The sequence below is a fragment of the Hippichthys cyanospilos genome, chromosome 16 (assembly GCF_059441005.1).
Source record: "Hippichthys cyanospilos isolate Australia breed blue-spotted pipefish chromosome 16, RoL_Hcya_1.0, whole genome shotgun sequence".
Taxonomy (NCBI): domain Eukaryota; kingdom Metazoa; phylum Chordata; class Actinopteri; order Syngnathiformes; family Syngnathidae; genus Hippichthys; species Hippichthys cyanospilos.
In genome coordinates, this window is record NC_142384.1 from 3329421 (window position 1) to 3357325 (window position 27905).

At 37.9% G+C, this 27905-nt stretch overlaps 1 protein-coding gene across 2 annotated transcripts in view; it reads right to left on the bottom strand.

The window, feature by feature from the left end:
- The window catches only part of rbfox1 (RNA binding fox-1 homolog 1), a 275153-nt gene that overhangs the window by 214292 nt on the left and 32956 nt on the right, over positions 1-27905 (bottom strand). Inside the window, exon 2 of one of the 2 annotated variants that reach the window (XM_088437956.1) lies at positions 10198-10255. The gene's annotated coding sequence lies outside the window, so the exon portion shown is untranslated. Of the gene's footprint in view, positions 1-10187; positions 10256-27905 lie in introns of both variants that reach the window. The other variant, XM_088437955.1, reaches the window with a different exon arrangement.

Consider the following 27905-nt stretch of genomic DNA (forward strand, 5'->3'; position numbering starts at 1 on the left):
GTATAATTTGATGATACAGATGAGACAGTGATGAAGAAAGAGAAATGCAAACACTCTCTCTCACACACACACACACACGCACGCACGCACACGCAAACACACACACACTTACATAAAGTGGGAGAACTCCCTGAAGACCAGACTAAGAGTAAAAATAGGGAAGAAAAACTAATTAACTGATGAGTCTCCCCCCCCCTCTCTTTCTCCCTCTCTCTCTCTTTCTCTATCTCTCTCAATCACTCACTTGCTCACTCACTCATATTCACTCAATGGGTCTGTCTGTCTGCCTGCCTACCTGCCCGCCCGATGGCCCATCTCCCTCCACACGAGGAACAATTCTTCAAATCGGGAGTGTTCTGCCCCCTGTTGTTCACACACATGCAGTCATTCACGCTCAAGGAGAATGTTGAGATCAACAGGAATTATAATGCAGTACTTGGCTGCTAATGGGTATTGTCAAATAACATTGTAATTACCATGATGTACGGCACGTGTGATTGTACGTGTTTGTGAATGTGAGTGTGATGCTCAGACTGAATGCAAAGTCATGCCTGCATTCCACCAAATTAGTAACACTCGCTGCCAGCATAACCGATACAATCTGTTGCAGTACAATTTATTGTCATTCACTCTATGAATTGTTCCGTGGAACAGGAACAAAACATAATGGAGCATGGATAACACAAATAGTAAATAAGGTATGCAAGGATAGCATTAATTTAGCTAATTTGTGCTAAATCTTTCAAATCTATTTAAGAGTAGATACTGTGAGTATTTTGTAATTTCAGATTTTAAAATACCGTTATTTTGGGGGGGGGAATAAAACATCTTCCAATCCTATCTCTTTTTTTCATTTGATAAACATTTTTCATTTTTTTCTTCCTAAATTTCTTCTCTGGTCATTGTTAATGATGTTGATATAGGATTGTTCTATTGATGAGTTCTGAGAGTTTTAGACGAGTCAGTTTTTCAAGTATTTTCAATTAAGTTTATTTTCGAGTTTGGGTTTGTTACTTTGTATGCAGCTGTCAACTTTGTTTTCCTTCTTTTATCTTCATATTATTTTTTTTTCTGAGTGCAACCAGCCTCCCTGCCTTTTGGGTCCTCCCCAACATGCATAATATGTATTAGTGATATAAAACTGATAAGACCAAAGTTTTAGCATCCATCTCCGATACTTTATGGTCTTAAAGACAATTAGTGTTGATTTCCTTACTTCACTTCAGCGCTTGCCCGCCACCACACACCATTCCACTCCACTCACAAAGCTTATCTGAATAAACAATTTCACTGGCTGCTGGTGTCACATTATTACAAATTACCACGTGTGTTTACCGGACGTGAATGACAAAGGATAGCGTCTTGAAAGATTCACGTTAATGGGATGACTGCTACAAATCCTGGTTAGGTCATGCAACAGAAACAAATATCGTATTTCTCAGAGAAAAGTTGACCTCACTTGTAAGTTGATCCACCCTTTTTCACTTCAATTTGGCTAGGTTAGGGCTACCCCTGACTTTAAAGTTTACACAGATCATGGCAGTCCAAATACAACACATGGTATGTGTTATTAAAATGATGAAATTAGGATCTCTTCATCTTAGATCAAATAACATAATATTGCAGTTATGGGGGGAGGGAGTAGGGTGGAAACGAGAGATGTAAGATGAAATGTGTGCGTAGACGCTAACGCTGAAATTAATGTTGCAACAATAAAATAATTTGACATTTCAATGCTTTATTTTTTTTTGTCACAGCTGAATATTAATTTGTTGAGAGGCCTTAAAAGTCATCATCGCTATCTGACAGGGCAAATAGCTCCTCCCATTTAACTCCAGGATGTCCTCTCTTACCTTCTCATCAATAGTTCAAACATCCTTGCTACTCGTCCCCGGATAGTCATCTTCGGATCGATCCAACGTGTTTGAAATGGGTGTCTTTGGAGATGATTTGTTGATCATTTTAATTGGGATGTTCTTTACCCAAGTGACGACTGTTGTAAGATCAGAGTGTGGAAGGTTACCCTCCACTGTTTCTTCGTCTAAATATAGTTCTAAACCTTCTACCATGCTTTATAACGGATGCATAATATATCGGATTAGAGGTATAGATAATCATTTTAAGCCTCGTGAATAACATATTACTTATTTGACATTCGAATTAATGTTATTTAAAGACAGATATGCAGAAAAATTGGTCTGTTTTGATTTATGCACGTTTAAGTCGACCCCCCTAATATGGGGGTTAAGGAAAAAAAAACTCAACTTGCACTCAGGGAAATACAGTAATTAAAAAAAAATAATGAGTCTGAAGGCATCAAAACCAAGCAGAGATTGAAGGTGGTTGCAGTTAAGCTTTGACAGGAAGGAAAAACCCAACTCAATTGTGCTTATAGCCTCCAGACGTCAGACAAATAACTAAAAAAAAAAAAAGACCATCAACAGAAAATTATATTATAGATCATTGCGGATGTTATCAGGGTCATCCCTCTTGAAACGCAGAGCAAGCAATGTGTGTAGGGCGCATTCTTCATTGCACAGGGGGGCATTTGTTCATATGCACAATGGATGTACGATCGATGCACATGTAAGCTAGCGTGAGGCACTCAGAGGATCGCTCCATCTCTCCTACAGCCCAGCGCTGCCTGGCCTCCAGACAGCAAGCAGTTTACACGGACACACACATATGCAAACGCACACCCAGCAGCCCCGATGAACCTTTATGAATACACTGATGTTCATTCTCTACAGGTATGTATTCAATGAATGTAAAAGGAGTGGTAAAATGAACAAAAAGATTGTGGTTACTATAAACAGTATATAAGCTCCATCAAAACATTGTATTGGTGTAAGTAAGCATATCAAACATCTTATCTTATTATACAGCCAGCCAATTCACAGTAGCGGTCACCAAACAAATTCTTGAATACCAATTAGTTTAGTGCAAAGTTCTGAAATGATACATTTGCTAAAATTACTTAATCACACTGATCATGTTAATTGTTTCTGATAGTGGGTCAAGATCTCTGCTATTGTTCACATTTACAAATAACCATTTCTACAACATTCCTAGGGAATCACAATATCTCATCACAGGTAAGCTATTGTATTCTTAGAACAGGTCAGCAGGTTGCTTACATGGTTCTTGGCCTGTTGGCTGTAGGCACCATGTTGAGACCCCGATTTTCAGGTACAGGTATGTAACTGTTGTATAAACAGTAGCTGTACTCGAAGTACGCTAGCATTTGAGTACTCTGTAAAAGAGTAAAATAATGTAAAACTAACTTTTTTATATAATATTCATTATCCTACATCCTAAATATTACTTCTATATTGTCCTGTAAACTGCAGGAACTTTCCCTGTTTGAGTCTTTTCATAAATGTAGCACATTGATTAATTTCCATCTGGAAACTGTAGACCTTTCTCTATAAAAGGTGCATGTGCACGTTATCATGTTTTTATTTATTATTACTATTATTAAATTTGTCACCACTACGAACGATTTCCGACAATAAAGGTTGGAAAATGGCTTTTTTGGCATTGATTATTTTTCTACCGATGATGCATTTGACGCATGTAAATTTCCACTCAAAATGACAGGAATAACTGTGTCCGCTCCTCCCTTCAATCTTCCATCATCGGACCCAAAACGTCAACATGTAAGTCACTCTTGTTATGAATTTGGTGTTAATTATGAAAGATTTTAATGTGATTCATTTACATCCTGCAGATCATGGCGTCCATAAGAAAAAGAACAAAGATGACGGTGGAAGAGTGACCGTGAAATGCATCCGATTGGGCGAAGCGGGATACAAAGTAGAAAAGAGACTTACCCGCAGATTTTTTTTTTTTTCTTAAACGAGAACTTTTTTCAAACGAGAACATATCACCGGCGATTTCCTTCTCTTTAATCCATAATAGAAGAAGCCTTTCCATTTTGTTGTTGACCGAGGTCCGTCCCCTGGCAAGGAAAGTCGTGCCCTTAGAAGACTTGCTTGCTTTAATAGCTTCCCTGTTCTTGAGAATTGTACCGATTGTCGAGCGGTTACGGCCATACTCACTAGCAAGGTTAACTATGCGTGCGCCTCCTTCGTATTTTTTTATTATCTCCTGCTTGGTTTCTATTGTCATCATCCTCTTACTTCTTCCTTTACCGCCACTTGCAATTTTAGAAGCCATGTCTAACAGATAAAAGTTTGCAGAGTCTTCACAACACACCGACCAGCTCGTGCCATTAAGCTAGATGAGGGCGTTCGGCCAATAGCATATCTGCATTTCTGTGATTGACGTGACGCTGGCCAATAGCATGTCGGCATCTCCGTGACTGCCTTAATCAACCAATAGCATATCGGCATTTCCGTGACATGCGAGAAAAGTTGTTTTTGTTGATGCAGCAAACACTGCTGCAGACACACTGACAGGCATGCTGGATGGTTCGTAAGACGAAAGGTTTGTGCGTAAGAGCGGGACAAAAAAACGCCGTGGTCCCCGTCGAAAGATGAAAAATACGTAAGACAGGGGGTTCGTTAACCGGGTGCCCACTGTACTTGCATATTTGTGCAGGATGTCCTTTCCCACATAAGGAAATTCTGTTATAAGGAAAGATTGGACAACACAAATACTGATTCCTTATACTAGAGAATACTTACTGTAGTGATATTGTGTTTGTACTGCATTTGGACAGTAAGAGAAAAAGAATAATACATCTTGTTGTTGTTTTAAAGTTATATAAATATATACCATGATTTTACTGATCCGGCCCACTTGGGGATAGATTTTCCTCTATGCGGCCCTCAAGCTAAAACGAGTTTTACAACCCTGGTCTACAGTGTACAAGAAGTGAAATCATATCTACAGAGTAGTGGATGACAGCTGCTATGCGAATTTGTTTTGTTTGTCTCAAGGCTGCACTTACAACATCTGAAGTTCGACAATATCTGGAGGCAAAATCACTCAGCACTAGACCTTTTCTCCTGCATGGCCCTGTAGGCATGCCAGTGATATAGGCCATTCTAACAAAAGGTTCCTCATTTCATGTTCAATACTGTTAATGTACTGCCGCACTGGCTTTTCTATTATGTGCAAACTTGATTTCTTTTTTTTGTGACCAAAATGGTAAATACCATAACTCGCAGCTCACTGTTTACCTTCAACTAGTGAGCACACTTGCTTAGTAGCTCAAATGAATTGACACAACTTTATTATTTTAGACAAGACGTAGCATAATTCTCTATTTCCCTCCGCACTACACCTCTCTACAAAAAACTCCTACTATCGTACTAATTGCTTTAGCTGGGAAAAATATCTGTCAAATTAAAATGTGTGATCTTGAACTATTGCTTAAGCTTCCACATGGCATTTTTGCATGACTCAAACAAACGTTTTGAGCAGTTGTATAGACGGTGAGCAGATGGACAGACAGGCAGACAGACAGATAGGTGGACAAACAGATAGACACATATGATAGATAGATAGATAGATAGATAGATAGATAGATAGATAGATAGATAGATAGATAGATAGATAGATAGATAGATAGATAGATAGATAGATAGATAGATAGATAGATAGATAGATAGATAGATAGATAGATAGATAGATAGATAGATAGATAGATAGATAGATAGATAGATAGATAGATAGATAGATAGATAGATAGATAGATAGATAGATAGATAGATAGATAGATAGATAGATAGATAGATAGATAGATAGATAGATAGATAGATAGATAGATAGATAGATAGATAGATAGATAGATAGATAGATAGATAGATAGATACCAGACCAGCAAAAATTTAGGAACGCAAACACATGCTAAAATGAGAGTCTGTGCCTGTGTGCAATGCAGAACTCAAGAATTCTTGCCTCATCTAGTGGTAACTGCCTGTTAGGGCATGTGTGTGTTATAGGACACAGCAGGCCTCACCAAATGTTTTGAAACTGACTGAGATACTCCATTGGTCCTGAATACTGCGAAGGACAAGCAGTTTATGGGTCATTCCAGAATTGGAGGACTTTTTACGTCCAACCCATCCAATTTTAAACAATCCAAATAAAAAAAATACGGACACATGCAGTTTCTGAGTAAATTTACTTATTCCAAAACCAAATAAAAAAAATAAAATAAAGATAAAACACTAGGGGAATAGAGTGCTTGGAATATGTTCTAAAAATACTAAATAAGTCTGGAGTGCCCCCTAAAATTAAGTTTTTTCTTGTCCCACACCCTGTAATGACCCAAGTGAATCTCAAATGAAACAGTTCAACTGGACTTGAAATTTTGTTATTTTGTATTACTGTGGGAACATTTGTTTTAGCAAACAGAATGTTTCGAATAATAATTATTATCAGTGTTGGGAATAATGCATTACAAAAGTAATGTAATTACTGTAATGCTTGACTTTTTGCTGTAACGTGGTAGAGTAATATACTACACACAAAAAATTGTAGTGTTGTACTCGTTACAAATGAGAGTAACGCAGTGCATTACAATGCATTTTTAGCCTGAAAGTGGTGTTTTTTCTAGGTGCCCGTTTTGCCGACGGACCAATGAATGATGGAATGCTGAAAAAAAAAAAAGGAATTGCAATTTTCATCCGTCGTTGTAATTCTCGGTAAAGACATTACGTCAGATGTCAGGCATATGTCCGTCAGCCCGCCGCCCCCCCTTTTTGCTTACTGAAATACATATAATTCAACTGACGTGCATGATGATCTGCCATACTGCTGCATCTTGATAGTACTAAGTGCGATCAGCCTGCAGTCAATGTGACAACAGTCACTTTCCAGCACTACAAAGCAATTGATAAATATCTTTGTTTGATTGAATAAACGAGGTTGGTTCAATTCACTTCTTGTCATTCACAGCAATAACACAGCTGACTTTCATTTTAATTATAGTTGCTCCCATTTTAGTCCTGGTTTCAAACTATACTCATGCTGTACCAAAAGTACCGCGTCGACCAAAAGTTAAGAGTAACTTTTACAATTAAGTGATATGAGATTTCTTTTGAGTTATTTTGCCTTTTAAATATGTTTTACATAAAGTTTGTTGATAAAAGCATTCTGGGATGTGTTTCCCCTGCAAGGCGGTCACTCTTTCAAGTAACCAATGGTTGCACAACAAATCTGCATTGTTTTTAAGAATTGGCTTTTGGCCAAGAAATGCAAAATAGATGTTTTTTAATTCCCTATTTTTTTAAGTAGTACTTTGTTTTACTTATGTGTATGTGACATTAAATTTAGACAAATTCAGCAAATGTTAATAAAACCGTCTTCTATAGTTGTAGGGCAGGTGGTTATAAAAGAACAGATAACCACATTTGAGTGTGTAAAACATGATAATGCTATCCAGTGGACATGATTGCTAATTGGACTCCCTCAGATGTGGGATGATAAACATGATGGTGTACTATAGCCTCGGGTTAAACCCCTTAGCTGGCTTTGTTTTTGTGTTACACTTATATGACTGTGTTGTGTTTCAATTGCAGTGTAACTATAGAACCTCAGACATGGTTTTAACTTTAAGTACTTAAACAGAAACAAGGTTAAGTATGAGTGCAGACTGAAGTAGGCCAGCGCCTAACGAATGACGAACCAGAAAAAAAAAGAAAAAAAGTCAAATGTCACCCTCTAGTGGCGGTGGAAGGTTGGGCAAAAATACACCGACTAACTGACGACTAAAATTTCATCTGGCTCGAAAAAAGGATGGACCGACAATGACCGAAAGGGGGTGGGGCTTTGACGAATGTCAGACCAGCAAAAAAATGTACGTTGCCCACCTTTGGTAATCAGCGGAATAATTCTGATATTCAAATGGCATGCTGGCAATGTGACAGGCATGGCCTCTTTTGTTTGTGAGACATGACCATTTTCTCAAAATATGTGCTCTGCTGATGTTGCACTGAGTGGAGATCTCTGGTATTCCCATGCTGGAGTATTTTCATGCTGATCAACGTTGACTGTATTCAGGCACAAACAACTCATTCAGCTCATCTGGCAGTGTGTTGTGGCTTCCTACTGTGCTGCTGAAATTGTGAGGTGTTGGAACTTTGCCTCGTGTGTCAGGATTCTAACTTGTTGCAGTATCCCTCATCTTCAGTCTGTACTTCATCTTGGCTTTGCTGATGGATCAGCGTAAATCCTATCTGGCCTTGCTGTATTTTCACAGCATCACGGGAGACAAATGCAATGAAGCAAGTTTGTGGCTGGAACTTTGCTCGTAGTTACTGGCTTGGATTTGTTACGCTGAAGTTAGTGTGGGGCAATGTTGAGCATTTACATTATGTGTTGATGAAGCTAGTACCCATCTGCCCATCCATGTTCTAAATTGCTTGGGCAAAAATTGCAATCGTAATATTATACAGTGTACAGTAAACATGAAATTGCAGGCTGAAACATGATGAAAATCAGGGGTGTCTAAGCTTTTTGCCCCAAAGTCTACTTTTCCAGCAACCAAATTACCGCAGTCTACCTTTTTAAAAAATATGTATTTCTGCATTTATTTAGTCATGGGGGTAGTCTTGTGTGACATATTTAACTCCCATTACTGTGATGGTAAAACTCAAAGGACATGATTTGAAAACATAACAAAATACATTTGATGACTTCATGCAGCCACACAAACGGGTGTGACTGAATGCAATCTGTTTTTAGTTTGTGTGTGTGTGTGTGTAATATTGAAGAATCACACCAAAAGGGTTGACATTTCTTATTTGTTTAAATAAAGTCTGTTACTAAACCATATGTATTTGTTTAAATATTGCAATATGTTATTTTTATATAATGTAGATTTTGAACACATTTGAACACATTGTTTGTTCTGTACATGTTTTAGTTGTTAATTGTTCATTATTATATTGACAATGCAATTGTCAAAGCATTGGATCGTGTGCAAAAGTAGTCTTAGGAAGCCACAACATAGGCATTACTGACATCTAGTGGTAGAATATATATATATATATATATATATATATATATATATATATATATATATATATATATATATATATATATATATATATATATATATATATATATATATATATATATATATATATATATATATATATATATATATAAAATTGTAAAATAATATATAAAATTGTAAAGAAAAGAAAATACACCAAACATCTCAGGTATGAAAAAATTATATATCATGCTAAATGTATACATTTTTGCATAGATTAAATCAATTCAACATTCAAAATTCACGTTTTATTGTCAATTATGCAACTGAATTACAAATTATCTTAATTTCACTACAAAACATTAATTAGATGTAAAAGAGTATGTTTATCAATGCAAAACCTTTGCATATGCTCAAATTTACCAAAAGGAAATACCTAGCACATACGAAATTGTTCACGAGCTCAACAAATACACGCCGACACTATATAACACGCTGATGGGAAAAACTAACATTTGTTCGCATGTTACAAACAGATTAATTTGAATTAACTGATTAATTTGGGCATATTAGCATAAATGACAAGATTCCAAAGAAGAAAACATAAGTCTCAGACAATTATGGGTCAGATCTCACAAAGAGAAGGAACAACGTATACGCACCAAAAGCAACTACTCCCACAAAATGAATTATCAACAGCTGACAGAGGCAGCGCCAAAAACATAGATTAAGCCAAACAAGGTGCAAATCTGTAAGTGTTAAAAGATAAACTAAATCAGTTCCAAAACACACAAATTATTTCATGGACCCTATGCAGTAATGCCACAGACCCCCAAGGGAAACCACTTGAGTTAAATGATGCGTGACCAATTCATGCCAAAATCCAAATACTGTAGTACCAATTAGAAACTTAAAAATATCTCGATAGACAGCCACCCATGTGATCAATAATCTACAGCATAAGTAACTTTATAAACCGCTACTACTAGCTCAGCATGGATGGCAATTAGGATAAATTGCCACGGTTGAATAAATTTGATTCCTGTCCCCAAACCGAGGTGTGTTGTGCTCTCCAACATAGTTCCCTCTTTGGTTGTTTGCCCCCCCGTTTTATCATGGCCTTATAAGTTTCTCACATCCTCATTTGCTGTGACACATTATTTGACAGTAAAAAAATACCAATCATACACAGCAATTAGCCCAGCATTGTCACACACCAACAACACAACACTTATTCAACAAAACGATAATAAAAAGCAATATGGTTGAGTCTCACGTTATTTTACTTCAAATGTGCTGTAGCCTAGCCTGAATCTCTGCTGCTGTGTCTCTCTGTGGTTTCACCTAGAGAAAACACAAAAAGATAATACAATGAAGATGATAGATTTAACATACTGTAGTTGTCCATTTCGTTTAACAGTAGTAATGGGATGTATTGGAAATTGTACTCATTTCTTAATAATCGTTAATGACTCTTCCATTGATGTGTTAAAATACATTCCCATCAATTTAGTCCATTGAAATTAATCTAGTGTGGTCTTGGATACATTGAATTATTGTCTTCTTGCTGTTTTTCAATTTCTGAAGTAAGAAAATACGATGTCAGACACAGTTTTGGAAAAAAAAATGTGGGCAGCACAACAAATGTTCACATTGCACATTATTTCCCCACCACTGTTTTGTAGTCCAATCAAATTGTAATGTTGTCCAGTCTTACCCCACTACAGCATAAAAATATTGGACCATTGCATTTAAAGAAAGCTTAATGAAAGACTGGGTCTGATCAATAGATTGTGATCCATCTCAGTTCTCAGTTTGCTTTTTGAAGGTTACTACCTTTTAATTTAAACACAGTATACCAACTGGTTATATACAATGGTGTGAAAAGGTTTGGGCACCCGTGATCTTTTTCAAGATTTTCCTTTATAAATCATTGGTGGTACCGATCAGCAATTTTAGTAAAATATATCATAATGCAGAAAACACTGATATTTGAGAAGTGAAATGAAGGTCACAGGATTTACAGAAAGTGTGCAGTAAATATTTAAACAAAAGTAGAAAGGTGCCTAAATTTGGGCACCTCAAAATAAAAATGACATCAATATTTAGTAGAGCCTCCGTTTGCAGCAATAACGGCCTAAACGCTTCCTATAGCCCAGGGGTAGTGAACTTCAGTTCCTCAAGAGCCATTCCTGCCTGTTTTTGATGTGTCTCACATTCAACACATCTGATTGAAGTGATCAGGATCGTTATCGGGCTTCCAGGGGCTTGTTGATGAGCTGATTAATGGTACCAGGTGTGAAAGGCGAGGGAGACATCGAAAATAGGCAGGATATGGCTCTCAAGGAACCGGAGTTCCCTCCCCCTGCCATAGGAAGGGGTGCCTAAGCTTTTTTTTCCCCCAATGTCTTCTTTTCCAGCAAATAAACTCCTGCAATGCAAGCCCAATGAAGGTCTGGATTCTGGCTGAAGATATTTTCTTCTTTAGAAAACATCTCCAGTTCAGTGAGGTTTGATGGTTTCTGAGCATGGACTGTCCGCTTTAAATCACACCACAGATTTTCAGTGATATTCAGGTCTGGGGATTGAGATGGCATTTCCAAAACGTTGTACTTGTTTCTCTGCATGAATGCCTTAGTAGAATTTGACAAGTGTTTCGTGTCATTGTGTTGTTGAAGGAGCCAGTCCTTGCGCAACTTCAATTTTGTCACTGATTCTTGAACATCGTTTTTCAAGAATCTGCTTCTACTGAATCCATGCGACCTTCAACTTGAACAAGATTGCCAGTAGCTGCACTGGCCACACAGCCCCACAACATGACAGAAACACCACAAAATGTTACTGTCCCATCACTAGGACTTCCTAGTTGTTAAATTTACTTGGCTACTTTGTTCTAGTCGTTCTCCTGCCGAGTCCGCTCCCTCGTCGCGTCCCCGTTCCTGTTGGACTCATTCTGCCAGGCCTTCTGCCTCTCCTTTATTTGGTACTTTGTGTTTTCAGTTGTACTTTGCTGTTTTGACTTTGTTTTGTTTTCATATAATTTAAAATAATTTATAATTTACATGTGTTTTATTCTTGAACAAAGGGAACAAGGGAATTTAATCAGGTAAATTGCAAAGACACCAACAACAGTTAAAGGAGTAGCAAAGAATGAAAACTTAATATGAGAATGAGAACTTATAAAATGACCAAGCATAAATAATCTACTCACTACAAAAATGCAAAACATATTTATTTATAAATATATTGAAGATTCTTTATACCTACAATGTACGTTGATGTACATGCATAACCACATGATCTAATATTGCACAACACAACAGATTTAAATATGTTCATTTTTTTGTCATTAACGGGGTTTGACAATATCTGGCAGATCAAACAAATGCACTTCAAAAACGTCATCGTGAAAAAAAAAAAAGTCCTCCTCCCATTCCCTATTAAAGTGATATGTTTTTGTCTTTTTACTTGGTCAAGCTCCCCCACTCATTTTTAAACATTGAAAAAACGGGGGCTAAAACCTGGAGTTAACTCACATACTAGCTTGTTAGTTTTACTACACTTCGCGCCGTTCTTTGTGCATGCGCAGCGACCTCAGTGTCAGAAAAATTCTGATGTCATCTGACTGGCTACCCTGTAAATCAATCAAGTGACGGGATGGATGACAGGCTTGCATCAATTTTTTTAATGTCATGCGATCTACCAATACTACTTTTGCGAGCAAATGGTAGATGGCGATCGTCGTATTGATCACCCCTGGCCTAAATCATAGGTGTCAAACTCCAGTGTTCAAGGGCCGGCATCCTGCATGTTTTCTGGTTTTCTCTCCTCAACACACCTGATTCAAATTATTAGCTTAATCGCAATCTTTTTCAGGGGCTTGAAAAGGATCCTAATCATTTGAATCAGGTGTGTTTGGGCAGGAGGGTTTGAAAACATAGGATACCGGCCTTCAAGGACTGGAGTTCGACACCTGTGGCCTAAATATTTAATATTAATTGTGACAGATTATGTGATCAGTATACAGGAAATGCTTGTATTTAAAGGACAGTCAAATGTTTGGACATACTAAGTCATGTTATTAAACATGGGGTGTCCACACAGTATGTCAAAAGTCAAAATGTTTGAAAACTGTCAGGGGGAGGTGATGTGAAGTTCAACAAAACACAGTGGGCAATGCGCTGCCTGTCAAGCCACTGTATCGTAGTCAAAGCCATCCGTTGTGAGGAAGTCAGCCAATTCTTCAAAATAAACTGAACTTGTAATACAAGTAACATGACACGAAGGGCCTTGATATGTCTTTATTTAGAAGTTCCTCCTGGAAGCATAGTTACGACAGCGGTCAACGAACCTGATTATGTTTGGTAACCAGAGTAGGCAGGCTCCGATGAGAACATCACAAGGATATTGTGCCGAAATTAAGTTCATACTGTCTGAAACAAAAAGTCATGCGACGACTGACTTTTTTTTTCTCAATTAACCTAATTTTTTTATTGACTGACGTTCTTCCTTTAGTTCGATGTCATGCAGGAGACCACAATAGCTATGCTGTCGACCAGTCGACCATGGACGATGCATCGATATAGAGTATGTAAATGCACCAACATCAATATATGAATGAACGTTTTAGTGGCCAAACCCATTTCGGGGGCTTACAATAGTTCCATCATTAGTTAGTGTTTGATTGCTTAAACAGCTCTTTTTCATTCAATCTTGGGAAAACCAAAACAGCACATTGCCCTTGATTGGACCAACCTCTGTAATCAACAGCATTTATCAAACTCCGAGACTCTTAATTTAGTCATTTATCACACTGTTTGGGCTGCCTGATTAGAATTATAAACTCCCATTCCTCTCAGCACTCAGGCTGGCTCTGAATGAGTACTCTAATTGAATAAGTAGGATTGCTACCTTGACTGATGACTGTTCTCTCTCCCATGAACTGCTAAGCACCTTTCCTGGTCTCGGCTGATGAAAAAGGCAATAGCAATAGTCTTGATACATTTGCTTATTACCTCAGCCAGAAGATTTAGTTTATGGTTGCGTTCACATCCTAAATACAGTATAGGAAACTGAATTTTCCAAAGATGATATTATTAAGTCGGACAGACAGCTAGCACTTGAATAGCAGATTGTTTTTTGTTTTTGTTTTGTTTTTTTGTTTGTTTTTCATGGGGGCGGGCATGTTTGCCTGGGAAAAGAACAATCAGACCTCCGGTCATCCTAAAATAAGAGCCAAAATTTAACCTTAGAGTCTTCCTTGTATTAACTCAATCATCCTAAAAAGGTAGGCAAAGTTATGACAACACACTAAACCCATGCACAATGCCTAGCGTGCATGCAACAACATATACAGTAAGCAAGACATTGGTTTAATGTTGTAGACTGTTGTAAGTACCACGTACGATAGGAAGCAATATTGCGTTTCCGATAGCTTTCAACCTCTGGGGCCATTGCATGAAAAACCATTTACAAAGATGGTTCAATTAAAAAAAAAAAAAAAAAGGCAAATTTGAACACGTGATCTGTCACATACACTACTAAAAAGCAAGGCTTTCCTGAGCTTAATTTATAAGATAATGTTTATTAACAAGTTTGGGGTTTTTTTCCCCTCCTGTGTCGTCTGCCTTAACAGGCAAATGCACTGTGCAGATCTCACTGTTTATCAATCCTGTTCTGCTGCAGCTCACATTGTCTATTTCCTACTTTGTGGGCTTTAAAATCAAAATAACTTAGCTCCTCTGGCTAACTACTGTGGGTAATGTGGCTACCATGTGAAATATGCTGCCTTCACAAAACATTTTATTTGTTGTCGATCGAGGTAGGACTCGAGTCGTCTAGTCAAAGTCAGCTGTCTGCCGAGCTAATAGTGTGCAAGCAAATGAACAAGAGAGAGAAAGCTAGCATGTTTGTCAACATCATCTGTCAAATGACAGAATTCACATTAAAATATTAATTGACACGCATACATTAGTAGTTGAATGATTGATTTGAAATAAAATACAATTGAATGGTTGTAGTTTAATTATTATCAATATTTTTTTAATTTTTGTTTAAATATTATTGTCCAGTAGAGTTATAGTTATTTTATCCTGCGTGCCCATATAGTTTGAATTGGTTTGTTCAATCAGAAAGAATGCATGTATCCGTTTACTGATGAACAATGGTGGGCTGTCAGGGCCTTCTCTGCTGTCATAACATAACATGACATCATTGGCACAATAAACTACAATAATTCTAACAACTATAATGAAAGTCAATTTCATTTCAAATTCATTTCATATATATGAATAATAAATAATACAAATTTGTATCCATAAAATTATTCTCCTTATTCTGTTCTTTTCGTGTCATATTATATCCATTTGGTTACGCTCCTTCTAGTGTTGTAGTTTTAAATTGGAGTCATCTGTTGTAATCTGCCTTAGCCAGAAGCCAGGGCATTCACATCAACACAGTGCGGGCTTCTGCACAAGCGCAGATGCATTTGTGAGCGGCCGTATAACTTAATAGACAGCTGTAATAGCAAATGGAGTCATAAGATCGCCATCTAGAGGCCTCACGTTGAACGTGACGCGAGTGGATTTTTACTGCAGGAAGGCGGTGCAATGCTCAACAAGAAAGCTATGCGGTGTTGGCTTTGCCTGATTGCTTTAGTAGCGTAGCGTAGCATAGCTATTAGCTAACCTGTCCCAACTTGGCCATATTGCTGACTGGGCTACCAGGGGCGTGAGCTAACCTTGGCAAATAGTTCTGCTGGGAATGCCTTTTGTTTGCAAAGGATCGATTTGATGTTTAGAGCTACACTGGATTTGCAAACTTTTTCAACTATTTAACTAAGGCAGCAATGAGACACCAAAGCACAGCTGGACACACGCACTAAGGTGCTTTTAAAAACTTCTTGGGACACCAGAGTGGATAAACAGTATTGTACATCTCAGTTCGAAGGTAAAGAGAGCTCCTCAATGCGCTACCGTGCTTTTAAAAAACTATTGGAACACCCGAGTGGATACACTGTACATCTTAGTACATAATGAAAACGTGAAGAAAAATCGTGAGATATTGAAAAGACTGATCGATTGTGACCGCCGTTTGTTTTGGTGAGTGCAAGCCTTTTTCTTTATTTTTTGTTTGTTAATATGATTGTGTTATTTTTTTTCGTTCATATTCAGTTTATAGTAAAGAAAAGTTATTTTTGTATTAAACTGTGTTTTGTAATTTGAACGTCATAAAATTTAATGGATATTTATTAAATTATGATATATTTTAAATTTTGAGAGCATCACATATAATGACCAGTTTTAATGGCTAATGTGGGTTTATTGACATTTAAAAGCTTTGGAAAACAGCAGCTGGCTTCAGGCAGTAAGCGGGGGACACCATGAACTGGTTGCCAGCCAATCGCAGGGCACACATAAACGAACAACCATTCACCCACTCAATCACACCATAAGGGCTATTTAGTATGTCCAATTCACCTGCCATGCATGTTTTTGGAGTGTCGGAGGAAGCCAGAGTACCTAGAGAGAACCCACGCGGGCTTGGGGAGAAAATGCAAACTCCACATAGGAAGGCCGGAGCCAGGTGGATTTGAACTGTGAGGCGGCCGTGCTATTCACTTCACCACCGAGCTGCCCATATTAAAAATCAGGCTATTATAAAATATAAAAGTGTTTAGATAATGTAAATAATTGTTATTTGGCAACAAAACATTTAAAAATGATATCTTTTAGAGCTGAATTTCATTATTAATATTATACATTTTTTGCTCAAGGTTATCATACCGTCAGAACCTGCAATCTTCCCATGCCGACGATTGGTTCAGACAAATGAGTGGGGAAGTGTTTCTGAATGAGTGTTAATTCTGAAATGTACATATTTTTTGAAACTATATTGTTCTCTCGTTTCTTTTTATTAAAAGGTTGCTTTTACATGTACGTAAATATATATCTGTTTTTTGTGTAAAAACAATTTAACAAATAAAAACAACATAATTTATAAGGTAATTCTGAGACATCATAGAGTTGACGTACGTAATTTCACCAATGTATTAAGTAATTTCACTCAAAAGTAAACATGGCATCACTAATGCATTAATGAATGTCATTAAGTCAAATTTTCTGATATCAGACATGCATCATCTGCTCCCTGAAATGCTATCGTGCCTACTGAATTGCTTCCACACAGAAAAAAACTATCTCTGCTCATTTATGTAGATTTATTTTCCGGTCCTCCAAATCTTTGTTTCAGGCTTGTCATGCTTTCAATACCTTTCCTATTTTTACTTGACCTGTCTTCCCCTCAATCATGCTTTTCTGGCAAACCATTCTTCTTTCACTCTTCTATCGCTCTGTCCTCCCAATCTCGGTCTCACAGTGCAATGTATGCATACTCTGATTAAGTTTGGATTAGCCAAGCCAGAGAATAGGCATGTGAATCTTGAGGGAGAATAATGATAAGACTGTCAAATGATGTGGGAGTGGGGTAGTGGGAGGATAAGAGAATGAGTATTGAAAAGTACAGGCACACGAGGGAGACATTTTATTTTTACGCAAGCTCAAACGGCATGTCAGGAATAGGTAGTAGGGTTGTAACGACACTGAAATATCAAACGCGATAATGATGACTATATGGGGATAAAAAAGTAAAATAAATCATAGTTTCTTTCAACGTGAAAAACAACAACAAACTGGAGTTCCTGCCCGGGCTAGCATATCGTGACATTCTGTGGTGTCCTATGGTTTGGGGTGGCCATGAAAACAATACAGACAGGACACAGGCAGCTGGTTGAGTAGGGATTCCTCGCTGGTTAATGTTTATGTTCTGGTGTGCTTGTGGCCCAGAGAATTTCTTTTTGTTTTTACTTGAAGAGGTTATCACTAGCTCGCCCCTTGGTCTAATTAATTTTGCAACACTACAATCAACTGACATTGTCACGTCCGAGCATGGTAAGCAATAGCGTGGAGGGTAGTTGACCCAAATGCAGGGAAGCCGGACACAGGTTGAACTGTTTCATATGAAAAAAGAGACCAAAAAAATCAAAGATGTAGACTGACCAAAAATAACCAAAAACATGAAAATAAACTTACTATTAGAGACAAGACTAAAAGCTCAGGGAAACAAAAGAATATAACTTCAAAGAACACAGAGGAACTGGCAAAATAAAAGGATCAATGAGAGCGACACAAAGACGACAACCGTTTGACAAAGACAATTGACAATACAAGCTGTGAATTCAATACAATCCACACTAACAAGGAAACATGAAACAGCTCGACAGGAAGGAAAGGCGAAGGAAGGTGATTGGACGGGTACGGGTACACGGGTAGGGGAACGGGTACACACTTTTAGACTGAAACGTGCCCAATATTCCTTCCATAGATGTTGGTAGCTGGTAGCAACCACCGCTGTGAAAGCCAACTTGAAAATAGCATTAAAAAGCAAAAAAGGATCCTGTTGGATTGATGTCCATCTAGTGTATGTATGTTTAATTTGAAGTTTACTTTCAGAGCACGCAATTTGCATGTGACGTGATATTCGTTTCCTTTTCCTCTATTCGGCATGATTAAACGAAAGCAAACAGGAAGTGGATTTGTCCTCTACTCGAGGCCAGGGGGCTGAAAAGCTCTGTGGGATCTTACTTCTTCTCAGTACTGCATTCTTTGGCACAAAAATGTCAGCTGTGCACTGTGATCTCATCCATTGGAAGAAATTCAGTATATAATATAAAAGAGCATTGAAGATATAAGAGTACAGCATTTTCGGATGATGATTGAAGCATAACCACCCCTTGCACTGTAATGTCATCATAATAAATGTATATAAAGATCAAGCACATTATATGTTTATGCACATATCTCAAGGATGCAAACAATATAAAATGCTTAACAAAAAGTTTACATATTATAAACATATTCCAAGTATGCCCCGTAAAGTTCAAGCTGTTCACTGGTCATAGGACAAACATTGTTTGTCTGAACATGCCCATCCCTTCAGCAATACTTGTATTAATCTCAAGGTTGTTTTGAAGGTAGCAACTTCAACTCACAGTAAGGAGCTTGTAGACAGCAGAAAAAAGTAAGGCCTCATTTGGCATGTATATGCCAAATTACCTCAACTAATTAAAGAGTCAAATTGAATACGTCTAACTCTTAATTGAATCAGCTAGAGACATCATTATCTTTACACGATCCCCTCCTGTTATTTTTATTCAAGGATGGACTCAGACATTGGTTCAGCCTGCTTGCTTCTTTTATTGAAAATAATGCCTTAACCACCTTAGCTAAGATGAACTGCTGTTAGGTGCAACAGGCACTTGCTGCTAACAGCCAACTGACAACTCTAGTTCGTCCCTTTATGGGATTATTATTGTAAGTAAGAAAAGAGCTGATCAAAAAATACATACAGTATATGTGCGTCAAGACTTAGCTTATGTGGCTGACCGATCAATCTTCCTCAAATGGTGGTCAACTAAAAAAAAAAAAAAAAAAAAAAAAAAAAATCTAAGTTACCGTTAAAATAATGCTCCCATACATTTGGCCTCGTTTTTTGAAAAAAAGGTAAGTATGTCTTCTAATTGGGGAATTTTGGGATTTTATTTTTATATTTGATCTAAATGACACGTATAGCAATGTAATGCAACAATAGCAATGCCATAACGCACTTTTTGAGCGGACTACAATGGCACCGGAAAGCAATGCGCTTCAAAGAACGTACAAAGATTTCTGCCATTAAATTAGCCACTTGTGCTAGTGGAAGGAGGGTTATTTCATTTGTGCGCTGACCTTGACCTTCAGTTCTGCTTTACAAGCAGACTGTCCAAACACAAGCATGAACAACACTGCACACAACATTGCAATCGCTCTCACTATCTGCTTGCTGTTACATTTTTTGGTTTGTTTTTTTGGCCCCAACACGCTAAATTTGCATCTAGCATTGATTCAAGTATCAAATGTTTGGCAAATAGACCTACGTAATCCACATCATTATCAAAGAGCTGGACCTCTGCTATCTACTTAGCTATGGATTTGTTTGTAAGACCGTCCAGTTCATCTAGTAAGGAAAAGACAAAAGAAAAGCTACATTTGTTATACATTTGTTATAAGGCAAAATCGCCCAGCTCTAAAGTTAACTGAAGAAAACAAAACGTAATCAGGTGGTATGATCAAATCTGGATGAGTATGGATCCTCTGTGACATAGAGTCCAACATGAATAGAAAAAGAGCAGCCAGCTGCTCCTTGTACAGCACATGCTTACATCCAGTCAGTCATGCTGTGCTGGAGTAGCTCTCTGCCGTTCAGAGTGAATGCTACCTGGTCATTTCATCACATGGGAAACAGCAGGCTGTGACTGCACCCATATATCAGGTCCAAATGAGATGTCAGGGGTCAACTGCAGCACAACACATCGCCCTTTCTCCAAAGGCTGCCTATTTGTCACCACAAATGAGGAAAACAGCATCCTCTGGGGTCCTTGACACACACACACATGCACACACCCGCATTGGACATAACACACACAAACACACACACACACGCAAATGAACATGCACACGCACAACCACAAACAACCAGGCACATTTACTAATTAGGCAGCCCACACATGGCTGTGCATGTGCTGTAAACACACTCACACTTTGCTCTTCAAAGGGAATTTGAGAATGATGCACATTTCTTCTACAAATTTCTCCCAATTAAATGTCACAAACATAAATGAGCTGGTTGCATTGTTTTTGGCTATTGTACAATGTACTCTGTTGTTAAGATTTAACATCACGAAGAACCACGATAAATATTCAATTACTTAAGTAATAGCTATATAAACATAAGAATACAAACTATTGTGCAATATAGACATTCCAAATTTAACAAGAGATTCGTATTAAAAGTTCAAGGTATATGTAAATATACTAAATTTGATATACAGTATATTTGATTGCATCTATATACAGTGGGTTCCCGTGTTACAAACTTAATCCGTTCAGCGGCTATGCTTGTAACTCGAATTGCTCGTATGACGGGCAATCCAAACCTATGTTAAACCTATGTTGAATGCGTGCAACGCGTGCAAAAACCTTAGGTAAAAACATCACGACTTTATACACATATTAAAAATTAGTAACATAGTCTACTATACAGTTGAATTAAATAACATAAATATACAAAGGAAAAATGACATTTACCTTTGGGGCGACGAGACTTGAGCTGGGTGGAGGCGGAGGGGAGCAGAGACCAACCCGCATAATTTATTTATTTATTTTCTTAAACAAGAACTTTTCTCAGACGAGAACATATCACAGGCGATTTCCTTCTCTTTAATCCATAATAGAAGAAGCCTGCCCCTGGCAAGGAAAGTCTTGCCCTTAGAAGATTGCCGAGCGGTTACGGCCATACTCACTAGCAAGGTTAACTATGCGTGCGCCTCCTTCATATTTTTTTATTATCTCCTGCTTCGTTTCTATTGTCATCGTCCCCTTACTTCTTCCTTTACCGCCACTTGCAATTTTAGAAGCCATGTCTAACAGATAACGTTTGCAAAGTCTTCACAACACACCGACCAGCTGTGCCATCAAGCTAGATGAAGGCGTTTGGCCAAAAGCATATCGGCATTTCTGTGATTGACGTGAAGCCGACCAATAGCATATCCGCATCTCCGTGATTGAGAACGTGACTGTGACCTTAATCGACCAATAGCATATTGGCATCTCCGTGACTGAGACCGTGACTATGACCTTAATCGACCAATAGCATATGGGCATCTTCGTGATTGAGACCGTGACTGAGACCGTGACTGTGACCTGATAAAACCATTAGCATATCGGCGCTTCCGTGACATGCGAGAATAGTTATTTTTGTTGATGCAGCTAAGCAAAATAAATAGTGCGGACACACTGACCGGCATGTTGGATTGTTCGTAAGACGAAAGGTTTGTGCGTAAGAGGGGGACAAAAAACGCCACGGTCCACATTCGTAAGATGAAAAATTCGTAAAAAAGGGAGTTCGTAAACCGGGGGCTCACTGTATTTAGATATATGAATTGTGTGTTTATATTTTCACTAAAATAATCTAGCAATTAAACAAAGAGAGCTAGCTCATAGCTTACTCACAACATCCGTCTGCACTTTTTCAAAAGCTGAAAACTTCCCACACAGCCGTCTTCGTTTGTTTGGATGGGGAAAAAACTTTGATTGGTTGGCGTTGTTGCGCCGCGCTCATGTTTGCTGGACTGTGGTAGAAAAAAAATGCCAAAAAGATCTGAGCTGAGTTGTGACAACTTATATGATGATCCTCTATAAGTGTGTATGTCAAATTAGTTCAATGCTGCACCCAAAACCTGTCTGCTACTTTAAGACTGACTAAGACCTAGATAGAGGTGACTCACCTACCTTTTTGACTCATCTGTCACAGAGCTCAGTCGGAGTCAGAAAAGAAAAAAAAAACTTAAGAATCAAGCTAAATGTGGCTTTTTAGAAGGGTATACAAGGTAATGAATATGAACAGCTAATTAAATTAATACAACTGACAATGTGGTGTATAATGGTTCTTTGCACGGGAATTGCTGAACAGTATTATATAAATTGGTCAATAGATTATGTCATTGCTTTCTGTTATCAAATCACAGGCTTCATTTTTCCATTTCATCTCACTTAAATTGATTTTGGGAGGTCTGGCAGGAAGGGACACTCTGAAAAGCTTAGCCTTACAAACGCTTTGCAAAAGTCACAACTCACCCCTCACAACCAATACAGACCTCAGACCAAATTATCCCTTCCTTTTCCTGTGGCTAGTGGTCATTTGGTCCAAGTCAAAGCACTATTTTCTGTATGTTTTATTCATAATTTTATCTGTGCTCTCATAAACTGATGTGAGGTGCTGGCTTCCCATAATGATCAACTGTGTCACCCTGATTCACCCATTTTAAGATAGAACGTTTTCATGTTGAAAAGTGTTTGGATATAACTGCACACAATATGTAAACTACTATGTGACATTAAAGGGGGTTGCAGAAAATACCCAATTTCTCACAAGTAGTTCAACAGAATACAGAAATAAAGCATTAAATTCCATATCTATCATATAAAAGGATAATATTTTATATAAAATTTTATATATTTACATAAGAATTATGTTGACGAATTCAGAGACTGGAGGGCGACAAACCCAGAGTGACGATTTACACAAGCAAATAAACTAAATGTTTAGACAAAATGAAATACTAAAATGAAATACAAAATGAAGTACTAAAAACATGCATGTGGCATAAAAGAAAATCAAAAAAACAATTCACAAGCGATGCTTTCGCGGGCACAAGCAGCAAGTTGAAGTTACAAGAACACTGTAGCTGTCGCGCAGCTGTAAACACGGAAACTACTTTGTTCAGTTGACCTCGTCACTGCTCTATGACCCGGAAGTGTCATGTGATCAAATCCACCTCATGTAACACAGTTTGGAATTAACTAAAATCAGATCAATTACTCAAAAATGCCTGAAGAGGGATGCAAAACAACACAAACACTAATCAACTCTTACAGGCCAAGACAAGTTCATTATTTTGGGTGCAGCACATGCGGCCAGTACCAGTTAATGCACAAACTGCTACCGGGCCATGGGCCTGCGGTTGTGGACCTTTGCTCTAAGGTACGCTAACATTATTTGTTAATTCATGTTCTAAGCATTAGAATTTATGAGAAAACTGAAAAACAACAATAAAATCTCTCATTCAATTCAGGAAAATAGTTTTTTAGATTCCTGTCATGCATCCACTTCATTTTTTAGACTTCATATTGGAATTTGAACCATCTTGAGTGTGTTATTTCCACAGATAATTTGAATCTGTCATTATAATTATTTAATATTATTGGTCCTCACAACAGGTTGGTAAACAATGTGTCCATATTTGTTTTCTGTATATGTACATGTACAACATCCATAGAATCACTCTTCCATGGCAATGTGGCTAACACTGACAGCTGTGGCAGTTCCAGTTATTGAATCAATGGGTAATTGGTCTCACAGGAGATAAATGATGGCGTATGTGCTTCATTTCATTTTTTGTGCATGCTGATGTACGTAAATGGTGTGCAAATATTCAACAGTGCCAGAAAAAAAAGAGGATGTAGCGTCGAGATAATTACTCATGAGGAAACACGGTGAGAAGGCTACACTTTAACTATAACTGTCATTTCCTTAAGTTCCATCCATCCATTAATTAGCTACCGCTTTATCCAGAGTCAGGCTGTGGGGGCCGCAATTTCAGCAGGGAAGCCTTCTTTCTCCTTGTCCAGTTCCTCCGGGAGGATCCCCAGGCATTCCCAGGCCAGTCGAGAGACACAGTATCTCCAGCGTGCCCTGGTTTGTTCCGTGGGCCTCCTCCAAGTGAGACATGCCCAAGACACCTCACCAAGAAGGCATCCAGAAGGCATGCTATCTAGATGCCTGAGCGACCTAAACTGGCTCCAATCGGCACGGAAGGGCAGCGGCTCAGCATCAAGACCAGGCTTTTCATGTCATCGCAAACGGAAAGCCTAAACATCCTGCAGGGCAAACTCATTTTAGCCGCTCGCATCTGGGATCTCGTTCTTCCGTCACGACCCACAGCTTGTGACCATAGATGAAGGCAAGGGCAAGGCTTAGCTCTTTCTTTACTACAGCACTGACCCTACTGTCGATCTCCCATTTAAACCCTCATTCGTGAACAGGACCCTAAGAAACTTGAACTCCTCCACTTGGGGCAGGAACACATCCCCGTCCCGAAGAGAGCGTTCCATCATTTTCCAACTGAGGACCATGGTCTCAGATTTGGAGGAGCTGATCTTCATTCGAATCATCTAACATTCGGCTTTGAATCTCTCCAGTGAGAGTCGGAGGTCACAGAAGAAGCCAACAGCATCACATCATCAGCAAATAAAAGAAATGCAATGCTGAGACCTCCAAACCGTACTCCCTCAACACTTGGGCTGCACCTAGAAATTCCATCCATAAAGATAATAAACCAAATCAATGACAAAAGGCAAGCCTTGGTGGAGTCCAACCCTTACTGGAAAAAAAAAAAAAAATTGATTTACTGGCAGCAAGGAGGACCAAACTCTGACATTGGTGGTACAGGGGCCAAACGACCAATATCAGCGGGTTAGGTACCCTATACCTTTGAAGCACCCCCCACAGAACTCAAGGAACACGGTCGAATGCCTTTTCCAAGTCCGCAAAACACATGTAGACCATTTGGGCAAACTCCCATGTACCTTCGAAAAACCTGCCAAGGGTGGAGAGTGGTCCACTGTTCCATGGTCTGAATGAAAACCACACTGCTCATCCTCCCTCCAAGGTTTGACTTCCTGACAGACCCTCCTCTCCAGCTCCATGAATAGACCGTGGGGGGGGGCCATGAGATGCTGTAGAGGCATGTCAACCAGGACAACATAAAATACACAGACTGAGAATCAAACTAATGCATTCACAAATGGAGCAAAAATTATGAATTTACAACAAAAACAATGAATCAACACACAAACATACCATCCAATATTTAGCTTATAACCATACTTCGCTGCAGCACACATCTTAGATTAAGGCTCAGCAAGGTGCGGCTCTTGCGCATGCAACCCTTTACCGATGCCCTAGTGGCTCCCTGGAGTATTTTCAAAAATGTATGCAAATGAAAAATAATGTGCAGTGAAAATAGTTTTTGTTTAAATATGGTTTACAAACATGCTACAAAAATTCTTACTGTTTTCTAATGCTGTAAAAATGAAGAGAATATTACATTTCAACATTTCTCTCGACGAAAATTTGCATTATAGACTGTGACACATTTTTCAGACAATGAAGATTCAATTAGCCAACATGTTTTTTTCAGGACGATACACATCACTAATTATTTCAGAGACACACTCTGATAAGCACAACACACATGATCTACTGGATTGTGGCTCTCAAGGACCAGACTTGACCGCCTTTGGTTTGGTCCATCAAGGATTAAGGCACTTTTAATCCTTTACAATATATAGTAATCAGTGTAATCTATACTAACAATAATATATAGCACAAATTATCAATATATTTCCGCATTGCTAGATGGTTAATTGAGGAGAAACTGCACTATGCAAGCAACCTTGTTGACAGTGAGCCCAGCACTCGATTGTTATATATGGAAAAGTTGCTAAATGCCACTAGAATCTGTACATACTGTAAGTGTGTCATCAAGCACTGGGATGCCATTTCATCTTATTGCTATCATTCCTATACCCACTGATTTTTTTCAAAAGCACAGGGACGCGTTGTCCCAGCAGGAGTTAAAGGGTTAAAGAGGTTTCCTAAAAATAGGTAACTTCATGGAATTCCATGTCAGCAGCATGATTGAGGGAATCTTCAGGGTAAAAAAATTACATTATCATCTAGTAAACACTGGAAAATTGAAAAAGTGAAATCTCTCTAAGACCAAGAGTTGGCATTTTGTGTTTGATTTTATATCTGGGAGGGGTTTTCAAACTTTTTGGAGTCAGGTAGCCCTGTTAGAAAGTAAATGTTCCAAGGACCTTCATTTCAAATATTTGTAGAAACAAAACAAGAAAAATATCATTTAAAATTTATTAGCTTATTAAATTTAAAAATTGAAAAAGTGCCCTTTTGCTTCACCAACAGATTCCATATGACAACAATATTTTTATTTGGAACATTATATTTGTTACTTTTCAGCTATACTGAAGTTTAGAAAAAAAAAAAGGAAATTGCATGCCTCCTTTTTAAAAACCGGGTCGATTTTCAATTATTTAGTCAAAAACAGCATTATAAAACAAAAAGACGTTTAAGCTTTGCTGGCTTCATCGCCGCGTTTGGCAAATTTCAAAATTAATGAATTTTTAAAATTATATTAAACTGGTTGAATTAACTGCTTTATTGAAGAGTAATGAATACTTTCACAATTTAATACAAAATAACATTAAATTGGCACTACTATTCTTATATATATATATATATATATATATATATATATATATATATATATATATATATATATATATATATATATATATATATATATACACACAGTGGACCCCCAGTTTACAACTTTTTTTTTTTAGCTTACGTTTTTTTTTACCTTAAGATGTCGACCGCGGTGTTTTTTTGGCCACTCTTTACACCATTTTTTTCGAGTTACAACATAAACTCCTCCTCAAACATGGCGGTCAATGACTCCATAAGATAATGGTCTGCCGGATGACCGAGCTTCTCACCCTATCTCTAATGGAGAGCCCGGACACCCAGCGGAGGAAACACATTTCGGCCGCTTGTATCTGGGATCTTGTTCATTCGGTCACGACCCACAGCTTGTGACCATAGCTGAGGGTTCAGAGTCCGCATTACATTAGACGCCTCACCGATCCACCTGTCGATCTCTTGATTTATGATGTTATTTAATTGTATGAATGTAAATTATATATAAGTAGCAGTTAGTATACTATTCTGATACAAACTTTTAATTTGTAAATACAATTTTGATGATTTTTAACTGCGGTTTTACACGCATTAGCCAATTAACATAGGTTTGGCTTGCCCGCCATACGGTGAATTCGCGTTACTATATATATATATATATATATATATATATATATATATATATATATATATATATATATATATATATATATATATATATATATATATATATATGTATACCACTGCATTACAGGCATTAAGTTGACATGCATAAGAAATAAATAATGTACTGTACAATGAAATATATTGACAATGATCCATACATTTGAATAACACGAGGACATCTCCCACTTGGATGTATGGAACAAATAAATGGGTGTCTGCTTGGAGATGACGCTTGGGTAGATTTGAAGGTGTCAGCCTCTGCAGGTATCTTAAGAGAAATCTAGCATTTAAAGACACACACGCACACATACAAATTCCCCATATCAGCAGTGGTCTTTTCTGGCAGAGACACTGAGCTTCTGCATGTATCATAGCAAAACCTTTGATGTGCAGA